This window comes from Bubalus bubalis, chromosome 23, assembly GCF_019923935.1.
Source record: "Bubalus bubalis isolate 160015118507 breed Murrah chromosome 23, NDDB_SH_1, whole genome shotgun sequence".
Lineage (NCBI taxonomy): Eukaryota > Metazoa > Chordata > Mammalia > Artiodactyla > Bovidae > Bubalus > Bubalus bubalis.
Window position 1 is genome coordinate 31,510,755 of NC_059179.1, and position 21,459 is coordinate 31,532,213.

At 38.4% G+C, this 21,459-nt stretch overlaps 1 protein-coding gene across 5 annotated transcripts in view; it reads left to right on the forward strand.

Moving 5' to 3' along the window:
- Positions 1-21,459, forward strand: part of SHOC2 (SHOC2 leucine rich repeat scaffold protein) — an 87,838-nt gene that overhangs the window by 34,927 nt on the left and 31,452 nt on the right. The gene's annotated exons all lie outside the window — the stretch shown is intronic.

Sequence of the window (21,459 nt, forward strand, 5' to 3'; positions counted from 1 at the left end):
TTAGTTAAATATATTGTTGCCTTAAGTGTTGGTCTTAGGAGTGATAAAAGAAACTTTGTTTTTAGGCTGTGCAGCTTTGTAGAGATACAATACCCTGTGGGCATTTAAAAAATTTTTGTTTAGCTTTGAAAAAAATGTAATTTATATTTTAGGTATGGTGTTCTATTATATTTAGCTCTAGCCAGAAACTTAAAATCTTAATTTAATTTTGGTTTAATTAAATATATTTAGAAATCCATGATTGATTTTTCTCAAACAATGATTTATAAAGTGTGACACACTTATGAGATATTAAAATATTCCTGAAAATTTGAGTGGAAAGGCTCTTTTCCATGTTTTCAGATAGGAATGTGATTGTTGAATGACTTTTGATTCTGTACTTGATTCCATCAAAATTTGACCTGTTTATGTGATTCATTGTAGAATAGAATTATAAGTTTTGGGGGAATGTAATGCTGAATTTTTAGGTAGACATATAAAATGTTATTTGCTGTCTTTGTACTTAATGTTGTTTTGTGCATGTTACACTTCATTCTAAAATGTTGACTTTCATTCATATGAGAGTTTTTCATTAAGGACTTTCTGTAGAAATGTTATCAAATTACTTGGGAATTAAGAACATTCATTTCTTAAACAGGAGATTATTTCATAGGACTTTAAATTTACTTCACTGTGTTTTTAAGCATATGGATAAAATATTTTTAGTATAAAGTAATGCATTTATTGGCAAATTTTATTTAATTAGGTTGATTTTTGTGGCTGCCTAATCTTTGGACCTTAATTTCTAAATTTGCAATTTTAAAAATAAACACTGAATTTGTTTTTTAATGAGTACCCCCCCAACCATTAGTGACATTGAATTTTGTGTTCTTTTAATTTCTGTATTTCTATGAAAAGAGTAACTTCATAAATGTCATTTATATTCCAGGCAAGGCATCAGATAGAAAGTAAATTGCTTTAAAAAATAAAATAATATTTCTTATAAGGAATTAAAATTTATAAGGTTTAATTTGGATGCATGGATTTGGGACAAACCTTGCAGAAGTCCGCATTATGTATTTCCTTATGGGAACAAGAAAATAAAGGTCTAGTAAAAATAAAATAGTTGAAATAATAAGAATAGCTGTTGTTTGAGCATGGTATGTCGTATAACATACACTGTTTTTTACATGTAACTTTGTTATCTCATTAAATTCTTATAGTAATCCAGTGAAATAAGTACTTTTCTCTATGCTGAGAAAGGAACTGAAAATTGAGTGAGATTAGATAATTTACTAAAGGTCATATGGTAAGAAGTTGGCAAAGTCACAGTTTGACTCTAGGTCTCACTGTACTGCTTCCAGTGTCTAGAAGTGGATGCCATCTGACTTTGCAACCTCATGGACTGCAGCACACCAGGCTTCCCTGTCCTTCACTATCTCCTGGAGTTATGTCCATTGAGTTGGTGATGCCATCCAACAACCTCATCCTCTGTTGTGCCCTTCTTCTCCTGCCCTCAGTCTTTCCCAGCATCAGAGTCTTTCCCAGTTGAGTCAGCTCTTCATGTCAGGTGGCCAAAGTATTGGAGCTTCAGCTTCAGCATCAGACCTTCCAATGAATATTCAGGGTTGATTTCCTTTAGGATTAGCTGGTTTGATCCTCTTGCAGTCCAAGGGACTCAGGAATCTTCTCTAGCACCACAATTGGAAAGCATTAGTTCTTCAGCGCTTAGCCTTCTTTATGGTCCAGTACTCACATCCATACATGACTGTGGAAAAATCATACCATTGATTATATGGATATTTGTCAGCAAAGTGATGTCTCTGCTTTTAGGGTGCTGTCTAGCTTTGTCATAGCTTTTCTGCCAAGGAGCAAGCATCTTTTAATTTTGTGGCTGCAGTCACCATCTGCAGTGATTTTGTAGCCCAAGAAAATAAAATCTGTCACTGCTTTCCACTTTTCCCCCTTCTATTTGCCATGAAGTGTTGGAACCGGATGACATGATCTCAGTTTTTTGAATGTTTAAGGCAGCCTTTTCACTACTCTTTCACCCTCAAGAGGCTTTTTGGTAGCTCTTTGCTTTCTTCCATGAGAGTGGTATCATCTGCATATCTGAGGTTGTTGATATTTCTCCTGGCAGTCTTGATTCTAGCTTGGGATACATCCAGCCCAGCATTTCCCATAATGTACTCTGCATATAAGTTAAATAAGCAGGGTGACAATATACAGCCTTGACACACTCCTTTCCCAATTTGGACCAGTCCATAGTTCCATCTCTGGTTCTGTTGCTTCTTGACCTTCATATAGGTTTCTCAGGAGACATATATGGTGGTCTGGTATTCACATGTCTTTAAGAATTTTTTATAGTTGTGATCCACACATTGAAAGCTTTAGTTTGTGAAGCAGAAGTGGATGTTTTTCTGGAATTCCTTGCTTTTTCTATGATCCAACAGATGCTGGTAATTTGATCTCTGGTTCCTCTACCTTTTCTAAATCCAGCTTGTACATCTGGAAGTTCTCAGTTCATGTACTGCAGAAGCTTAGCTTGAAGGATTTTGAGCATAATCTTACTAGCATGTGAAATGAGTGCAATTGTATGGTGGTTTGAACATTCTTTGGCATTACCCTTCTTTTCGATTGGAATGAAAACTGACCTTCTCCAATCCTGTGGCCACTGCTGTTTTCCAAATTTGCTGACATGTTGACAGATTAATAGCTTAATTCAGATATAATTCACATGCCATATGATTAATGCATTTGAAGAATACAATTTAGTGGTTTTTTAGCATGTTCACAAAGTTGTTCACTATCACAAACAATTACAGGACATTTTCATTACTCCAGAGAGAAACTCTGTACTCTTTGGCAATCACCCCACCCCTGCCCCATTTTCTTCCAACCCCTTAGACCTATTCAAGCATTAATCTACTTTCTGTTTCTGTAGATTTGCCTATTGTGGTGTGTGCATGCTAAGTCGCTTCAGTCATGTCCGACTCTTTGTGATCCTGTGGACTGTAGCCTACCAGGCTCCTCTGTCCATGGAATTCTCCAGTTCTAATAATTGGAATAATAAAATATATAGTCTTTGGTGAGTGGTTTCTTTCACTTAGCAAAATGTTTTCAAAATTCATCAAGATTGTAGCATCTATCAATATATTGTTCCTTTTTATTGCTGAATAATATTCCATTGTGTATTGTACCACATTTTATTTATCTACTCATCAATTGTTGAACATTTGGGTTGCTTTCACCTTTTGACTGTTAGGAATAAAATTACTATGAACATTTGTGTATAAGTTTTTGTATAGACATTTGTTTTCATTTCTCTTGGGTGTATACCTAGAAGAGGAATTACTGAGTCATACAGTAACTCTATATTTAATCTTTTGAGGAACTACTAGACTATTTTCTTAAGTTACTGCACCATCTTACATTTCCATCAGCAGTGCATGAGGGTTGCAATTCCTCTACATCCTCAACACTTGTGTTAGCTATTTTAATGTAGCCATTCCATGAGTGTGAAGTGGTATCTCATATGTTTTTTATTTATAGTTCTGTGATTATTGATTTGTTTTTAATTTTTGAAAGTTAATAACTGTTTTCTGTGATGCAGATCTTGCTTTTCTGATTTTTAAATTACAGCACCCCCCCACCCTCCCACAAATCCTGAGCTCTTTTAAGAATGCTTATTAAAAAGACTCATGCACCAAGATCAAATGAAATGGAATTTGACATTTTGAAAAGTTCTACATCTTTAATGTAATTTGACTTACTGTTGAGGATCATAACAAGAGAATGTACACTTCATTATATTCATTATATATACTAATTACCATTTGTTAAACTTACATTTTTAGAAGTTTAGCTCTACATTATTTTATATATATATATATATACACATATGGTACTTATTCTTTGTTGTTTTTATGAGTATAAAAACCTTGATTCATGCTATCTGGTTTGTTCAGCAGTATATTTGATAAATATGAGAAATTTGAAATTTGTGAAACATAGCGTAGTAGTATTTAGTTTAAATAGCATATTTGGAATTTAGCAGCTCTGTTGTGTTTATAGGGAAATTATATTAAAAACTGAATACCTGTTTAAGTATTAATGATATCTTTATTAATGCCATGTGATTTGATACCAATGATGCATATTCACGTGGGTGAACATTGGCATAAAACAGTGAAAGGATACTGAAAGACATATGAAGATCATAATATATTAGAGAATAGTCAGGAAAACTCTTCATTTGGTGATACTGAATTTATTTTTTTCCTTTTGTATGATAAGGCGTGGACAGATAAAGTAAATGTACTATCTTTTTGTGTTAAATAGATAGATGGAAACCTTAGGCATTGCTTTTTCTTTTAGACCAGTATATCATTCTTCCTGCCCACATCTCCTTTCACCATTTTTAATCTTGAAAAAGACTCCTCACTGAACACCAGGACACTCAAGAAGTCATATTTTCAGAGGGAAAACAATAAATAACCACTCTCTTACCCCATCCTCTTCCCTGCCTGGTTCCTTTGAGTTTCATGTTAGAGATGTGCGTTTGTAAAATTTTTTTTTTGCTTCAGTAAATTAGAGTAAAGGTTATCAGATTTTCATTTTGAATAATCGGTCACTTTAGTTCAGGAAATTCTGAACAATGAAGTTTTTAAAGGGTTTTATTCTTCTAGAAAGGAAATGATTACTCTTTGAAACCAGAAATAAACTCCATCTTTGTCTCTTACTAGTAATACTGTAGGACTTCCCCGATGGCTCAGTGGGTAAAGAATCTGCCTGCAATGCAGGAGACCCAGGTTGGATCCCTTGGTCGGGAATATCCCTTGGAGAAAGAAATGGCAACCTATTCCAGTATTCTTGTCTGAAAAATCCCTTTGATAGAGGAGCCCGGTGGGCCACAGTCCAGAGGGTCACAGAGAGTTGGACATGACTAAGCACGCACTAGACATTCATTCAATATTTCTAGAACTTTTCCTTCAGTGAATTAAAAGGCTAGTTTTAAAATTTCTTCTCTTTAAAGTTTCCTCCTATTCATTATTCTTTATAAAATAGCTAAGTTAGAGGGAATCTTTTTTTTTTTTTTAAATATTCATCCTATATTTTCTGTTGAGTGAAGTGCTAGATCATTTATATTGTACACAATTTTGGGTGGGTAAATTGTCTTAGAGAATGATCGGCTATGTTATACATGCTTTTTGAGAACCCAGATCATTTTTACCCATTTAAAAAACTCTCACAGCATTCAGATATATGAGAAATTAGAAATAGCAATTTTTTAACCCATATGACTCATTAACACTTACTGAAAACAAAGTCAGTTTTCTACTGTTTATACTACAGTACTGCAGTTATATTTTATGTCAAGTAATATATAATAAAAGTATATATGTGTATAATCAATATATAAAAAAATACTAAGAATCAGTTTTTTAAAAAATTGAAGAGACCTTAGAGATTTTAATTCCCTATTATGTAATTTTCTGTAAATTTTTGTAGATAATAAATGGTAGGCTTTCAATAAATGTTGAAGGACTTCCTTGGTAGCTCAGATGGTAGAGTCTACCTGCAGTGCAGGAGACTCAGTTTCGATCCCTGGGTTGGGAAGATACCCTGAAGAAGGGAATGGTTATCCCCTCCAGTATTCTTGCCTGGAGAATTCCATGGACAGAGGTCCCTGGCGGGCTACAGTCCATGGGGTTGCAAAGAGTTGGACATGACCGAGTGACAAATACTTTGAATAAATGTGGCTTGAAGTGAATTTAATGAAGCCCAACACTATTACCCAATTTTTAATATTAACTCAGATTGTAACCCTTAGTTCCTAAAATTCTTGAAATTCTCTCAGGACTGTCAGGGGTGCTGCAGTTGCTTTCATGGTCCAGGTAACATTATTTAATGATCTCATTTGACTGTTTTGTACAAGTGCTAATGAGTAACTTAGTTTGGCAGGCAAGAGAAATCAGGAAAGGGAATTCATAGTTGTTAATAAATAACTTTTTTCCACTGGAAATCAGCAAGAAACCTTACAGACCTAGAAATGAACTGTTAATTTAGTTGCTGCTGCTGCTAAGTCACATCAGTCATGTCTGACTCTCTGCAACCCCATAGACGGCAGCCCACCGGGCTCCTCCGTCCCTGGGATTCTCCAGGCAAGAATACTGGAGTGGGTTGCCATTTCCTTCTCCAGTGCATGAAAGTGAAAAGTGAAAGTGAAGTTGCTCAGTTGGGTCCGACTCTTCGCGACCCCATGGACTGTAGCCTACCAGGCTCCGCTGTCCATGGGATTTCCCAGGCAAGAATACTGGAGTGGGGTGCCATTGTCAAATAGTCAGGTGTTTCACTAAAACAACAGAAACCTGGAAAAGTTGTTATTATTGCTAAAGGAGGAGATAACAGAGGGGAAAAAACAGCATTTGAACCATCTTGGAAAGATCGGACTGAACCAGAGGATACATTTGACTTCCCACTCTGCCGTGGTGTAGGGAAGAGGGCAGTCTTTGTGCTCTAATGATAGCATGCTAGCCATTCAAAGAATACAGACAGTGTTGTCTATGTTGCTTAGTTACAGAAGCACTTGCTTAGAAGAATTACTAAAGTTTTCTTTAGAGTGAAAGGGAGAATTAGGCCTATAATAGAAATTTATACAAATAAAATAATGTGTATTCTGATATAAGTCCCTAAATCTGTTCAAGCTTGTGTAATAAAAATTTCCAGCCCTTGTTAATTGTGTTGTTTTGCAAATGTATTTTAGTAAGATTTGATTTGGTTTTTATTGCTCTGAATGCTTGAAAAATGACCCTATAAGTTCAGGAACAAGAGTTAATTTAAAAATGTAAATGTCCTTTAGTTCAGTTGAGTCGCTCAGTCGTGTCCTTAATATGAGTCAAATGATAATATAGGGTAAGCCACAACTTATGAAATAAACCTAAATTATTTATTTACTAATATTTGAGTGCCTGTTAGATACATTTTAATAGGGTCTTTTTGTATGTTGCTAGATTTAATTTACTAAATCTTGAAGATTTTTGCATCTGTACTCCTCATGGATATTATCTGTAATTTCCTTTTTTCCCTTTCTCTTTTTTGTAATGGTTTGCTATCAGGGCAACTCTGGCTTCTTACTGTGGAATGAGTTGGGAGGAGTTCCTCTTTTATGTTCTGGAGGAGTTTGTGTAGAATTAGTATTATGTTTTCAAATGATTCAGATGGTAAATAATCCAACTGCAATGCAGGAGACCCAGGTTTGATCCCTGGGTTGGAAAGATCCCCTGGAGAAGGAAATGGCTACCCACTCCAGTATTCTTGCCTGGAGAATCCCATGGACAGAGGAGCCTGGCAGGCTGTAGTCCATGGAGTTGCAAAGAGTCAGACATTACTGAGCGACAAACTTTTACTTCTTTGAAATGTTTAGAAGAATTTAAGAGTCTTGTAATCTGGGACGGTTTTCTTTGTAGAAAGGTTTTAAATGGCAAGTTAATGGAAAGTTATTTGGGTTTTTTGTTTCTTCTTAGTTGAATTTTGGTAGTTTTAAATCTGTCAGAGCATTTGTCTTTTGATTTGTTAAATTTTTTGGCATTAAAGTTTTTGAATTAAAGTTCATTTAGTTCCTTATTATACTTTTGAAATTTGAAATATGTATTATTATGTCTCTCATTCCTGATACTGCTTTTATTGGTCTATTTTTTTTAAAAAAAACTGCTTTTGATGTCTTTATTTTTTCTATTATATTCCCTTTTTTTGTTGTTGTTGTTGTCTACGCATAATTAATAGTTTTGCCAAGAAAATGCACTGGTCATAGCAAACACCCTCTTTCAACAGCACAAGAGAAGACTCTACACATGGACATCACCAGATGGTCAACACCGAAATCAGATTGATTATGTTCTTTGCAGCCAAAGATGGAGAAGCTCTGTACAGTCAATAAAAACAAGATCGGGAGCTGACTATGGCTCAGATTATGAACTCCTTATTACCAAATTCAGACTTAAATTGAAGAAAGTAGGGAAAATCACTAGACCATTCAGGTATGACCTAGATCAAATCCCTTATGATTATACAGTGGAAGTGAGAAATAGATTTAAGGGCCTAGATCTGATAGATAGAGTGCCTGATGAACTATGGAATGAGGTTCATGACATTGTACAGGAGACAGGGATCAAGACCATCCCCAAGAAAAAGAAATGCAGAAAAGCAAAATGGCTGTCTGGGGAGGCCTTACAAATAGCTGTGAAAAGAAGAGAAGTAAAAAGCAAAGGAGAAAAGGAAAAATATAAGCATCTGAATGCAGAGTTCCAAAGAATAGCAAGAAGAGAGAAGAAAGCCTTCCTTAGTGATCAGTGCAAAGAAATAGAGGAAAACAACGGAATGGGAAAGACTAGAGACCTCTTCAAGAAAATTAGAGATACCAAGGGAACATTTCATGCAAAGATGGGCTCAATAAAGGACAGAAATGGTATGGACCTATCAGAAGCAGAAGATATTAAGAAGAGATGGCAAGAATACACAAAAGAACTGTACAAAAAAGATCTTCACGACCCAGATAATCACGATGGTGTGATCACTCACCTAGAGCCAGACATCCTGGAATGTGAAGTCAAGTGGGCCTTAGGAAGCATCACTACGAACAAAGCTAGTGGAGGTGATGGAATTCCAGTTGAGCTATTCCAAATCCTGAAAGATGATGCTGTGAAAGTGCTGCACTCAATATGCCAGCAAATTTGGAAAACTCAGCAGTGACCACAGGACTGGAAAAGGTCAATTTTCATTCCAATCCCAAAGAAAGGCAATGCCAAAGAATGCTCAAACTACTGCACAATTGCACTCATCTCACATGCTAATAAAGTAATGCTCAAAATTCTCCAAGCCAGGCTTCAGCAATACATGAACCGTGAACTTCCAGATGTTCAAGCTGGTTTTAGAAAAGACAGAGGAACCAGAGATCAAATTGCCAGCATCCGCTGGATCATGGAAAAAGCAAGAGAGTTCCAGAGAAACATCTATTTCTGCTTTATTGACTATGCCAAAGCCTTTGACTGTGTGGATCACAATCAACTGTGGAAAATTCTGAAAGAGATGGGCATACCAGACCACCTGACCTGCCTCTTGAGAAATCTGTATGCAGGTCAGGAAGCAACAGTTCGAACCGGACATGGAACAACAGACTGTTGCAGATAGGAAAAGGAGTTCGTCAAGGCTGTATATTGTCAGCCTGCTTATTTAACTTCTATGCCGAGTACATCATGAGAAAGGCTGGAATCAAGATTGGCGGGAGAAATATCAATAACCTCAGATATGCAGATGACACCACCCTTATGGCAGAAAGTGAAGAGGAACTCAAAAGCCTCTTGATGAAAGTGAAAGAGGAGAGTGAAAAAGTTGGCTTAAAGCTGAACATTCAGAAAACAAAGATCATGGCATCTGGTCCCATCACTTCATGGGAAATAGATGGTGAAACAGTGGAAACAGTGTCAGACTGTATTTTTGGGGGCTCCAAAATCACTGCAGATGGTGACTGCAGCCATGAAATTAAAAGATGCTTACTCCTTGGAAGGAAAGTTATGACCAACCTAGATAGCGTATTCAAAAGCAGAGACATTACTTTGCCAACAAAGGTCCGTCTAGTCAAGGCTATGGTTTTTCCTGTGGTCGTGTATGGATGTGAGAGTTGGACAGTGAAGAAAGCTGAGCGCCGAAGAATTGATGCTTTTGAACTGTGGTGTTGGAGAAGACTCTTGAGAGTCCCCTGGACTGCAAGGAGATCCATCCAGTCCATTCTGAAGGAGGATCAGCCCATCATTCTTTGGAGGGAATGATGCTGAAGCTGAAACTGAAGCTGAAACTCCAGTACTTGGGCCGCCTCATGCGAAGAGCTGACTCATTGGAAAAGACTCTGAAGCTGGGAGGGATTGGGGGCAGGAGGAGAAGGGGACAACAGAGGATGAGATGGCTGGATGGCATCACTGACTCGATGGACGTGAGTCTGAGTGAACTCTGGGTGTTTGTGATGGACAGGGAGGCCTAGCGTGCTGCGATTCATGGGGTCGCAAAGAGTCGGACATGACTGAGCGACTGAACTGAACTGACGCTTAATTATCTTGTTTCCTATTACTGTAGGTTTAATATATCCTTTCTCTTAAATTGTTAGATTGATTTCATTCCTTTCTTCCTTTCATTATGTAAGTGTTGATAGCTGTGAACCTCCCCTCCAAGTGATATTTTAGCAGCATCACATAAATTTTGATATGTTGTATTTTCCTTATTATTTAATTCAAAATATTTTCCAAATATCTCTTACTATTCTCTAACCCATGGATTATTTAGCAGTGCATTGTTCAGTTTTCAATATTTCAGAGACGTTTCCATTTAACTTTCTGGCTATACCATGCAGCTTGTGGGATCCTAGTTCCCTGAGCAGGGATCTAACTTGCACTCTCAGCAATGAAAATATCGAGTCCTAACCACTAGGACCAGTGGGGACTTCCCTATTTTTTGTTATTGATTTATAAAATATAGTCTGTCTTGGTAAGTGTTCTATGTGTAGTTGAAAAGAAGATGCATTTTGCTGTTATTTTGGAGCAAGGTCAAATTGATTGATGATGTTATTCATTTCTTCCATACTGTTATCAATTTTCTCTCTACTTTTTTCTTCAATTAGTAAGAAATGAGTATTGAAATACCCAACTGTGTAATAGTAGAATTTTTTTCTCCCATTAGTGCTGTTGTTTGCTTCTGTACTTGGAAACTTTATTAGTTGTTTATATGCTTAAGATTGTTTTTTCTAATGAGCAATTTATGCGTTTTGAAACATTTTTATTTATCGCTGGTAATATTTCTAGTAGTATCTCTGTTTCTGAATTCTATTTTTATTTGATATTGATATAGCCATATCCCTTCTTGCATTTTAACTTTTTGTCTTTATATATATTTAAAATGGTTTCTTGTAGGCAGCATATGGCTAGGTCTTTGTTCTATCCTGTCTCGCGGTTTTTGCCTTAATTGAAGGGTTTAGAAAGGAAGAGAGTTCCAGAAAAACATCTATTTCTGCTTTATTGACTATGCCAAAGCCTTTGACTGTGTGGATCACAATAAACTGTGGAAAATTCTGAAAGAGATGGGAATACCAGACCACCTGATCTGCCTCTTGAGAAACCTATATGCAGGTCAGGAAGCAACAGTTCGAACTGGACATGGAACAACAGACTGGTTCCAAATAGGAAAAGGAGTACGTCAAGGCTGTATATTGTCACCCTGCTTATTTAACTTATATGCGGAATACATCATGAGAAAAGCTGGGCTGGAAGAAGCACAAGCTGGAATCAAGATTGCCGGGAGAAATATCAGTAACCACAGATATGCAGATGACACCACCCTTATGGCAGAAAGTGAAGAGGAACTATAAAGCCTCTTGATGAAAGTGAAAGAGGAGAGTGAAAAAGTTGGCTTAAAGCTCAACATTCAGAAAACTAAGATCATGGCATACAGTCCCCTCACTTCATGGGAAATAGATGGGGAAACAGTGGAAACAGTGTCAGACTTTATTATTTTGGGCTCCAAAATCACTGCAGATGGTGATTGCAGCCATGAAATTAAAAGACGCTTACTCTTTGGGAGGAAAGTTATGACCAACCTAGATAGCATATTCAAAAGCAGAGACATTACTTTGCCAACAAAGTCTGTCTAGTCAAGGCTATGGTTTTTCCTGTGGTCATGTATGGATGTGAGAGTTGGATTGTGAAGAAAGCTGAGCGCCGAAGAATTGATGCTTTGGAACTGTGGTGTTGGAGAAGACTCTTGAGAGTCCCTTGGACTGCAAGGAGATCCAACCAGTCCATTCTAAAGGAGATCAGTCCTGGGTGTTCTTTGGAAGGACTGATGCTAAAGCTGAAACTCCAGTACTTTGGCCACCTGATGAGAAGAGCTGACTCACTGGAAAAGACTCTGATGCTGGGAGGGATTGGGGACAGGAGGAGAAGGGGACGACAGAGGATGAGATGGCTGGATGGCATCACTGACTCGATGGACATGAGTTTGGGTGAATTCCGGGAGTTGGTGATGGACAGGGAGGCCTGGCGTGCTTGGATTCATGGGGTTGCAAAGAGTCGGACATGACTGAGTGACTGAATGGAACTGAGACCATTGTATTTAATATAGTTATCAATATAGTTGGTTAAAATCTGTCAGCTCGCTGTCTATGTTCTTTATGTGCCATTTGTTACTTTTCCTTTTCCCCTCATTTCGTGCCTTCTTCACTGGTCTAGCATTTACAGTACATATCCATAACTTAATACGGGCTACATTTGAAGTATACAGCTGGGATACTTTATATAACTCATTTTTTGTTTGTATATTTTGTCATAACTAGTTTAAGGTTATGAGATTTTGGCAAGAATACCATAGAAGTGATTGTAAACCTTTCCCATTGAATCGTATCAAGAGATACATGATGTTGATATGTCTCATTACTGGTGATTTTCACCTAGACCACTTGGTTACGGTGGTTTCTGCTATGCTGCTCCACTTTGAAGTTAATCATTTTTTGTTTTAAATTAATAACTACCTTGGGAAGTACTGATTTTAGACTATGCCAGTATCTTGTTTCTCTTTCACCTCTTGTTTATGAATTGTAACTTTCGTTGGTAGATTTTCCCTGAAGCAATTATTACTATGTTCTCTAAACTCCAGGAGTTGATGTTGGACAGGGAGGCCTGGCGTGCTGCGGTTCATGGGGTCACAAAGAGTCGGACACGAGTGAGCGACTGAACTGAACTGAATGATGATTTTTAAAAATTTTCCTTGTTTCTTTTGTATTTATTAATTGAAATTCTTCTATAAGGAAGAGCTGTCCTTTCTCCCCCATTTATTTATTCAGTTAATTATATCAGTCTGGACTCTTTTATTCTGTGGGTTTCAATCCAAGATTATTCTTTACCATTTTGTTGCTCAAATTATTCCAGCTTTGCTTACTGTGAACTCTATGTTAGTTGGTTCCTGTGCCTTTTGATGTGTCATCATCTTTTTTTATCTTTTAAAGAGACTAAAAATGCCCCCAAATTTTGATATTTGCTCATGTATTTATTCCCTCTAGTGCTTTTCATTCTTTGAGTAGATCCGAATCTCTATTTGGTATTTTCTTTTTTGCCCAAAGAGCTTCTTTTAATGTATTGCAGCCCAGGTCTCCTCTGATTGAATTTTTTATGCTTTCTGTAGGTCTGAAAGCCTTTATTTTGTTTTCATTTTTAATGGTGGTTTTTCCTGTTACAAAATTCTAGTTTGGCATCTTTTCTTGTTTATTCATTATTTTTAAGATAGCTCTCTTTTCCCTATGTTTTTGTTTGTTTTTTTCTTGGCTTGCCTAGTTTCTGACAAGAGTTTTGCTGTTATATTTGTGTGTTTGTAAAGTATTTTTTTCTCTGTATAGTTTTAATATTTTTATTTCTGGTTTCCAACAATTTGTATATGGGCTTTACCATATGTACTTTGAGAATTACTTGTCTTATTTCATTCATACTGCTTTTGCCATCTCTCTTAATAGGTCTCCTAGTGGGAGATAGCCCTCCTGTTCATTCTTCTATTGATTTTGTGTAGACCCTCATATTATTTCATGTGAGCTAGTTACAGTAGTTTCCTAATAGACTATGCTTCCCAGGCTATCCATCCTTTCAAATCTGTGAGTAAATAGTCATTTTAGAATAGCATTCTGATTATCATGCATTATTCAGAAGCTTTAAATTTTGTTTTATTATTTGATCAAAAAGATCCAGATTCCTTAGTTTGGTATTGAAGGTTCCAGGTCTCCTCTCTCATCTTGCCTTGTATTTTCCCTTGGTCTTGAAGATCCAAAAGAAAGACTCTTTAATGTTGAAATTTAATAAACAGGACCCTCTGTAGCCTTCCTCAAATCACATGTAGTCTCCTACTAATTTTTAATATCATGAAAACAAGCATTTAGTGTACTGTAGTGTCTTTGTGCCTTTAATGTCTAGTTTTATGTCTGGAAAAGAGAATGTGCACACAAGAATCTTGTCTGATTGACTGACTTAATGCTCTTGTAGTAATAGTTTATGAGCCTAAAACACAACAGAAAATAGTGTATTCACATGTTTGTATAATAATGTTTCTTTGTTACTGGTTAAACCCCACAAATTTAATTTTCTCAATAATGGTCAGGAATTTCTTATTTAAGCATTTTAATTATCAATACTTGCAGTCTCGAGAAGGGAGGGAAAACCTTTTTCCTCCAAAAATTGCCTGTCTGTTTGATGAATATTTTAACTGTCTGAATTCTGGAAATGAGGGGCAATGTGTCCCACTGCTTTTTGCATCTGGCATACTAGTACTGGAGAAGAGTGGAGAAATAGCTCCAGAAAGAATGAAGAGGCTGAGCCAAAGTGAAAACAAAACCCAATTGTGTATGTGGCTGGTGATGGAAGTAAAGTCCAATGCTGTAAAGAACAATATTGCATAGGAATCTGGACTGTTAGGCCATGCTGCTGCTGCTGCTGCTAAGTGGCTTCAGTCGTGTCCGACTCTGTGCGACCCCAGAGACGGCAGCCCACCAGGCTCCCCCATCCCTGGGATTCTCCAGGCAAGAACACTGGAGTGGGTTGCCATTTCCTTCTCCAATGCATGAATGATTCACAGTAAATTGGAAGTGGTCAAACAGGAGATGGCAAGAGTGAACACTGACATTTTAGGAATTAGTGAACTAAAATTGACTGGAATGGGCAAATTTAATTCAGATCATTATGTGTACTACTGTGGGCAAGAATCCCTTAGAAGAAGTGGAGTAGCCTTCATAGTCAGCAAGAGTCCTAAATGTAGTACTTGGGTACAATCTCAAAGACAACAGAATGATCTCTGTTTGTTTCCAAGGCAAATCATTAAATATCATAGCAATCCAAGTCTATGCCCCAACCACTATGCTGAAGAAGGTGATTCATGGGGTCTCAAGGAGTCGGACACGACTGAGCGACTGATCTGATCTGATCTGATCTGATGAAGACCTTCAACACCTTCTAGAACTAAAACCAAAAAAAAAAAAAAAAAATGTCCTTTTCATCACTGGGGACTGGAATGCAAAAGTAGGAAGTCAAGAAGTCAAGAGATACCTGGAGTAACAGGCAAGTTTGGCTTTGGAGTACAAAATGAAGCAGGGCAAAGGCTAACAGAGTTTTGCCAAGAGAATGCACTGGTCATAGTAAACACCCTTTACCATCAACACAAGAGATGACTCTACACATGGACATCACCAGATGGTCAATACCAAAATCAGATGGATTATATTCTTTGCTGCTGAAGATGGAGAAGCTCCATACAGACAGCACAAAAAAAGACCACGAGCAGACTGTGGCTCAGATCATAAACTCCTTGCAAAAAACAGGCTTAAATTGAAGAAAGTAAGGAAAACCACAAGGCCATTCAGGTATGACGTAAATCAAATCCCTTATGATTATACAGTGGAAGTGACAAATAGATTCAAGGGATTAGATTTGATAGAGTGCCTGAAGAACTATGGATGGAGGTTTGTGACATAGTTCAGGACACAGTGATCAAAACCATCCCCAAGAAGAGGAAATGCCAAAAGGCAAAATGGCTGTCTGAGGAGGCCTTACAAATAGCTGAGAAAGGAAGAGAAGCAAAAGGCAAGTTGAAGAGGAAAGATATACCCATCTGAATGCAGAGTTCCAAAGAACAGCAAGGAGAGAAAAGAAAGCCTTCTTAAGTGAACAGTGCAAAGAAATAGAGGAAAACAAAAGAATGGGAAAGTCTAGAGATCTCATCAAGAAAATCAGAGATACTAAGGGAACATTTCATGCAAAGATGGGCACAAAAAAGGATAAAAACAGTACAATGGCACCCCACTCCAGTACTCTTGCCTGGAAAATCCCATGGACAGAGGAGCTCGGTGGGCTGCGGTCCATGGGGTTGCTAAGAGTTGGACACGACTGAGCAACTTCACTTTCACTCTTCACTTTCATGCATTGGAGAAGGAAATGGCAACCCACTCCAGTGTTCTTGCCTGGAGAATCCCAGGGATGGGGGAGCCTGATGGGCTGCCGTCTATGGGGTCGCACAGAGTCGGACACGACTGAAGCCACTTAGCAGCAGCAGCAGCAGCATGGACCTAACAGAAGCAGAAGATATTAAGAGGTGGCAAGAATACACAGAAGAACTATACAAAAAAGATCTTCATGATGCCAGTAACCATGATGGTGTGATCACTCATCCTAAAGCCAGAAATCCTGGAGTGTGAAGTCAAGTGAGCCTTAGGAAGCATCACTACAAACAAAGCTAGTGGAGGTGATAGAATTCCAGTTGAGCTATGTCAAGTCCTAAAAGATGATGCTGTTAAAATGCTGCAGTCAATATGCCAGCAAATTTGGAAAACTCAGCAGTGGCCACAAGACTGGAAAAGATCAGTTTTCATTCCAATCCCAAAGAAAGTCAATACCAAAGAATGTTCAAACTACTGCACAATTGCACTCATCTCACACAGTATAATGCTCAAAATTCTCCATGCTAGGCTTCAACAGTGCGTGAACCGAGAACTTGTAGATGTTCAAGCTGGGTTTAGAAAAGGCAGAGGAATCGGAGATCAAATTACCAACATCTCCTGGATCATAGAAAAAGCAAAAGAATTCCAGAAAAACATCTACTTCTGCTTCATTGACTACACTAAAGCCTTTGACTATGTGGATCACAACAAACTGTGGAAAATTCTAAAAGAGATGGGAACACCAGACCACCTGACCTGCCTTCTGAGTAATCTGTATGCAGATCAAGAAGCAACAGTTAGAACTAGACATGGAACAACACACTGGTTTCAAATTGGGAAAGGAGTACATCAAGACTGTATATTGTCACCCTGCTTATTTAACTTACATGCAGAGTACATCATGTGAATGCAAGGCTGGTTGAAGCACAAGCTGGAATCAAGATTGCTGGGAGAAATATCAGTAACCTCAGATATGCAGAAGACACCACCCTTATGGCAGAAAATGAAGAGGAACTAAAGAGGCTCTTGATGAAAGTGAAAGAGGAAAGTGAAAAAGTTGGCTTAAAACTCAGCATTCAGAAAAGTAAGATCATGGCATCTGGTCCCACCACTTCATGGCAAATAGATGGGGAAACAATGGAAACAGTGACAGACTTTATATTTTGCGGCTCCAAAGTCACTGCAGATGGTGACTGCAGCCATGAAATTAAAAGACGCTTGCTCCTTGAAAGAAAAGTTATGACCAACCTAGACAGCATATTAAAAAGCAGAGAGATTACTTTCCCAACAAAGGTCTGTATTGTCAAAGCTATGGTTTTTCAGCTAGTCATGTACAGATGTGAGAGTTGGATGGTATAGAAAGCTGAGCGCCCAAGAATTGATGGTTTTGAACTGTGGTGTTGGAGAAGACTCTTGAGAGTCCCTTGGACTGCAAGGAGATCAAACCAGTCCATCCTAAAGAAAATCAACCGTGAATATTCATTGGAAGGATAATACTGAAGCTGAAGCTATAGTACTCTGGCCACCCGATGCAAAGAACTGACTCATTGGAAAAGACCTTGATCCTGAGAAAGACTGAGGGCAGCAGGGGAAGGGGACAACAGAGGATGAGATGGTTGGATGGCATCACAGACTCGATGGACATGAGTTTGAGCAAGCTCCAGGAGTTGGTGATGGACAGGGAAGCCTGGAGTGCTTTAGTCCATGGAGTCGTAAAGAGTTGGACACGACTGAACTGAGTCAGAGCTATGGTTTTGCCAGTAGTCATGTATGGATGTACGAGTTGGACCATAAAGAAGGCTGAGTACCGAAGAATCGATGCTTTCAAATTGTGATGCTGGAGAAGATTTTTGAGAGTCCCTTGGAATGCAAGAAGTTCAACCTGTCAATCCTAAAGGAAATCAACCCTGAATATTCATTGGAAGGACTGATGCTGACGTGAAACTCCAATATTTTGGCCATCTGATGTGAAGAGCCAACTCATTGGTAAAAACCCTGATGCTGGGAAAGATCGAGGACAGGAGCAGAAGGGGTGAGAGAGGATGAGATGGTTGAATCGCATCATGGACGCAATGGACAGTTTGAACAAACTCTGGGAGATAGTGAAGGACAGGGAAGCCTGCATGCTGTAGTCCATGGGGTCATGAAGAGTCGGACACAACTGACCAACTGAACAACAACAACAACAGAAACAGGTTTACAGTTCTTCACTAAGCTGTCATATTGGTATACATAGTTAGAGGTTATTATTTTTCACTACTATATAATATTCCATAGTGTGAATATACCACAGTTTTATTTATTCTGTTGTTTTTGGCTGGACAATACCAAATACTTGTGCAAACTTCATTTATTACTGTTGGAATGCAAATGAGTACAGCCACTTTGGAAGACAGTGGCAGTTTCTTGCAAAGCTGAACACAGTCTTACATAAAAGCTATCAGTCATGCTTCTCTTTACCCAAATGAATTAAACTTGCTGCTAAGTCACTTCAGTCGTGTCCGACTCTATGCGACCCCATAGATGGCAGCCCACCAGGCTCCGCCATCCCTGGGATTCTCCAGGCAAGAACACTGGAGTGGGTTGCCATTGCCTTGTCCAACGCATGAAAGTGAAAAGTGAAAGTGAAGTTGCTTAGTCGTGCCCGACTCTTAGCGACCCCATGGACTGCAGCCTACCAGGCTCCTCCGTCCATGGGATTTTCCAGGCAAGAGTACTGGAGTGGGTTGCCATTGCCTTCTCTTATGTCCATGCAAAAAACTGTACAGAAAATATTTTTAGTTGTTCTATTCATAATTGCTAAAAATTCTATTCATAATTGCTAAAAATTCTATTCATAATTGCTAAAAATTGCTAAAATATCCCTTACAATGGAATATTGTTTCGTGGTAAAAAAGAAATGCATATTTCTAAATGAAAGAAATTAATCTGGAAAAGCTGTGTATTGTGTGATTCTAACTATACAATATTCTGGAAAAGGCAAAAGTAAAAGATCAGTAGTTGCCAGGGGCCCTAGTACAGGAGACTCAGATCAATGAGTAGTGAAACACTGAAGATTTTTAGATCAGTAAAACTTACATATGATACTGTAATCATGGGTACCAGCTATTACGCATTTACCAAAATCTACAGAACTGGAAAACACAAAGAGTGGATGGATGTCAGTGTAAAATATGGACTTTTAGTTAATAATGATAATGTATAAATGTTGGTTCATCAACTGTAATGCACAATGTTGGATGTTAGTAATAGTGGAAATTATGGGGAGGGTGGTATATAAGAACTCTGTACTTAATTTGCAGTTTTTCTGTAAACCTGAAATTGCTCCAACAAACAAAGAAAACCCTACTCTTAATACCCACACTACTATTTCCTTAGTTAAAGTTGAAGTTGCTACCTTAGCCCACAAGACTCTAAATAAATCTGACTCCTGGCTACTTCATCTATCACTTTCTTCATTACTCATTATTCCAGCCACATTGGCTTTCTGTTGTGTTTTGAACTGCTTTCTTGCCTCAGAGTCTTTGTATTTGCTGTTCACTCAGCTTCCCCCAGATGTTTCCATTGTTTCTTTCCTATTCCATTATTCAGCTGTGTATATTAAAATGCTACTCCATTGGGGTTATTTTCCTTTTCTGCTTACTATCAATACCTCTGATCTCTGCTTCCCACCATCAGACTCTTTTACCTTGCTTTTTTTTCTTTTATAGCTTTTATACATCCTCAGTTCAGTTCAGTCATTCAGTCATGTCCGACTCTTTGTGACCCCATGAACCGCAGCACGCGAGGCCTCCCTGTTCATCACCAATTCCCGGAGTCCACCGAAACCCATGTCCATTGAGTCGGTGATGCCATCCAACCATCTCATCCTCTGCATCCCCTTCTCCTCCTGCCCTCAATCTTTCCCAGCATCAGGGTCTTTCCAGTGAGTCAGCTCTTCTCATCAGGTGGCCAAAGTATTGGAGTTTCAACTTCAACATAGGTCCTTCCAAAGAACACCCAGGACTGATCTCCTTTAGGATGGACTGGTTGGATCTCCTTGCAGTCCAAGGGACTCTCAAGAGTCTTCTCCAACACCACAGTTCAAAAGCATCAATTCTTCGGTGCTCAGCTTTCTTCACAGTCCAACTCTCACATCCATACATGACCACTGGAAAAACCATAGCCTTGACTAGATGGACCTTTGTGGACAAAGTAATGTCTCTGCTTTTTAATATGCTGTCTAGGTTGGTCATAACTTCCAAGGAGTAATTTAATTTTACTTTTAATTTCATGGCTGCAGTCACCATCTGCAGTGATTTGAGTCCCCCAAAAATAAAGTCAGCCACTGTTTCCACTGTTTCCCCATCTATTTGCCATGAGGAGATGGGACCAGATGCCATGATCTTCGTTTTCTGAATGTTGAGCTTTAAGCCAACTTTTTCACTCTCCCCTTTCACTTTCATCAAGAGGCTCTTTAGTTCTTCACTTTCTGCCATAAGGGTGGTGTCATCTGCATATCTGATTTTATTGATATTTCTCCTGGCAATCTTGATTCCAGCTTGGGCTTCCTCCAGCCCAGCGTTTCTCATGATGCACTCTACATATAAGTTAAATAAGCGGGGTGACAATATACAGCCTTGATGTACTCCTTTTCCTGTTTGGAACCAGTCGGTTGTTCCATATCCAGTTCTAACTGTTCCTTCCTGACCTACATATAGGCTTCTCAAGAGGCAGGTCAGGTGGTCTGGTATTCCCATCTCTTTCAGAATTTTCCACAGTTTGTTGTGATCCACAGTCAAAGGCTTTGGCATAGTCAATAAAGCAGAAACAGATGTTTTTCTGGAACTCTCTTGCTCTTTTGATGATCCAGCGGATGTTGGCAATTTGATTTCTGATTCCTCTCCCTTTTCTAAAACCAGCTTGAACATTTGGAAGTTCACGGTTCACGTATTGCTGAAGCCTAGCCTGGAGAATTTTGAGCATTATTTTACTAGTGTGTGAGATGAGTGCAATTGTGCGGTAGTTTGAGCATTCTTTGGCATTGCCTTTCTTTGGGATTGGAATGAAAATTGACCTTTTCCAGTCCTGTGGCCACTGCTGAGTTTTCCAAATTTGCTGGCATATTGAGTGCAGCACTTTCACAGCATCATCTCTGAGGATTTGAAATAGCTCCACTGGAATTCCATCACCTCCACTAGCTCTGTTCGTAGTGATGCTTTCTAAGGCCCACTTGACTTCACATTCCAGGATATCTGGCTCTTGCTGAGTGTGAGTGATTACACTATTGTGATTATCTGGGTCATGAAGATCTTTTTTGTACAGTTCTTCTTTGTATTCTTGCCACCTCTTCTTAATATCTTCTGCTTCTGTTAGGTCCCTACCATTTCTGCCCTATATTGAGCCCATCTTTGCATGAAATGTTCCCTTGGTATCTCTAATGTTCTTGAAGAGATCTCTAGTCTTTCACATTCTATTGTTCTCCTCTGTTT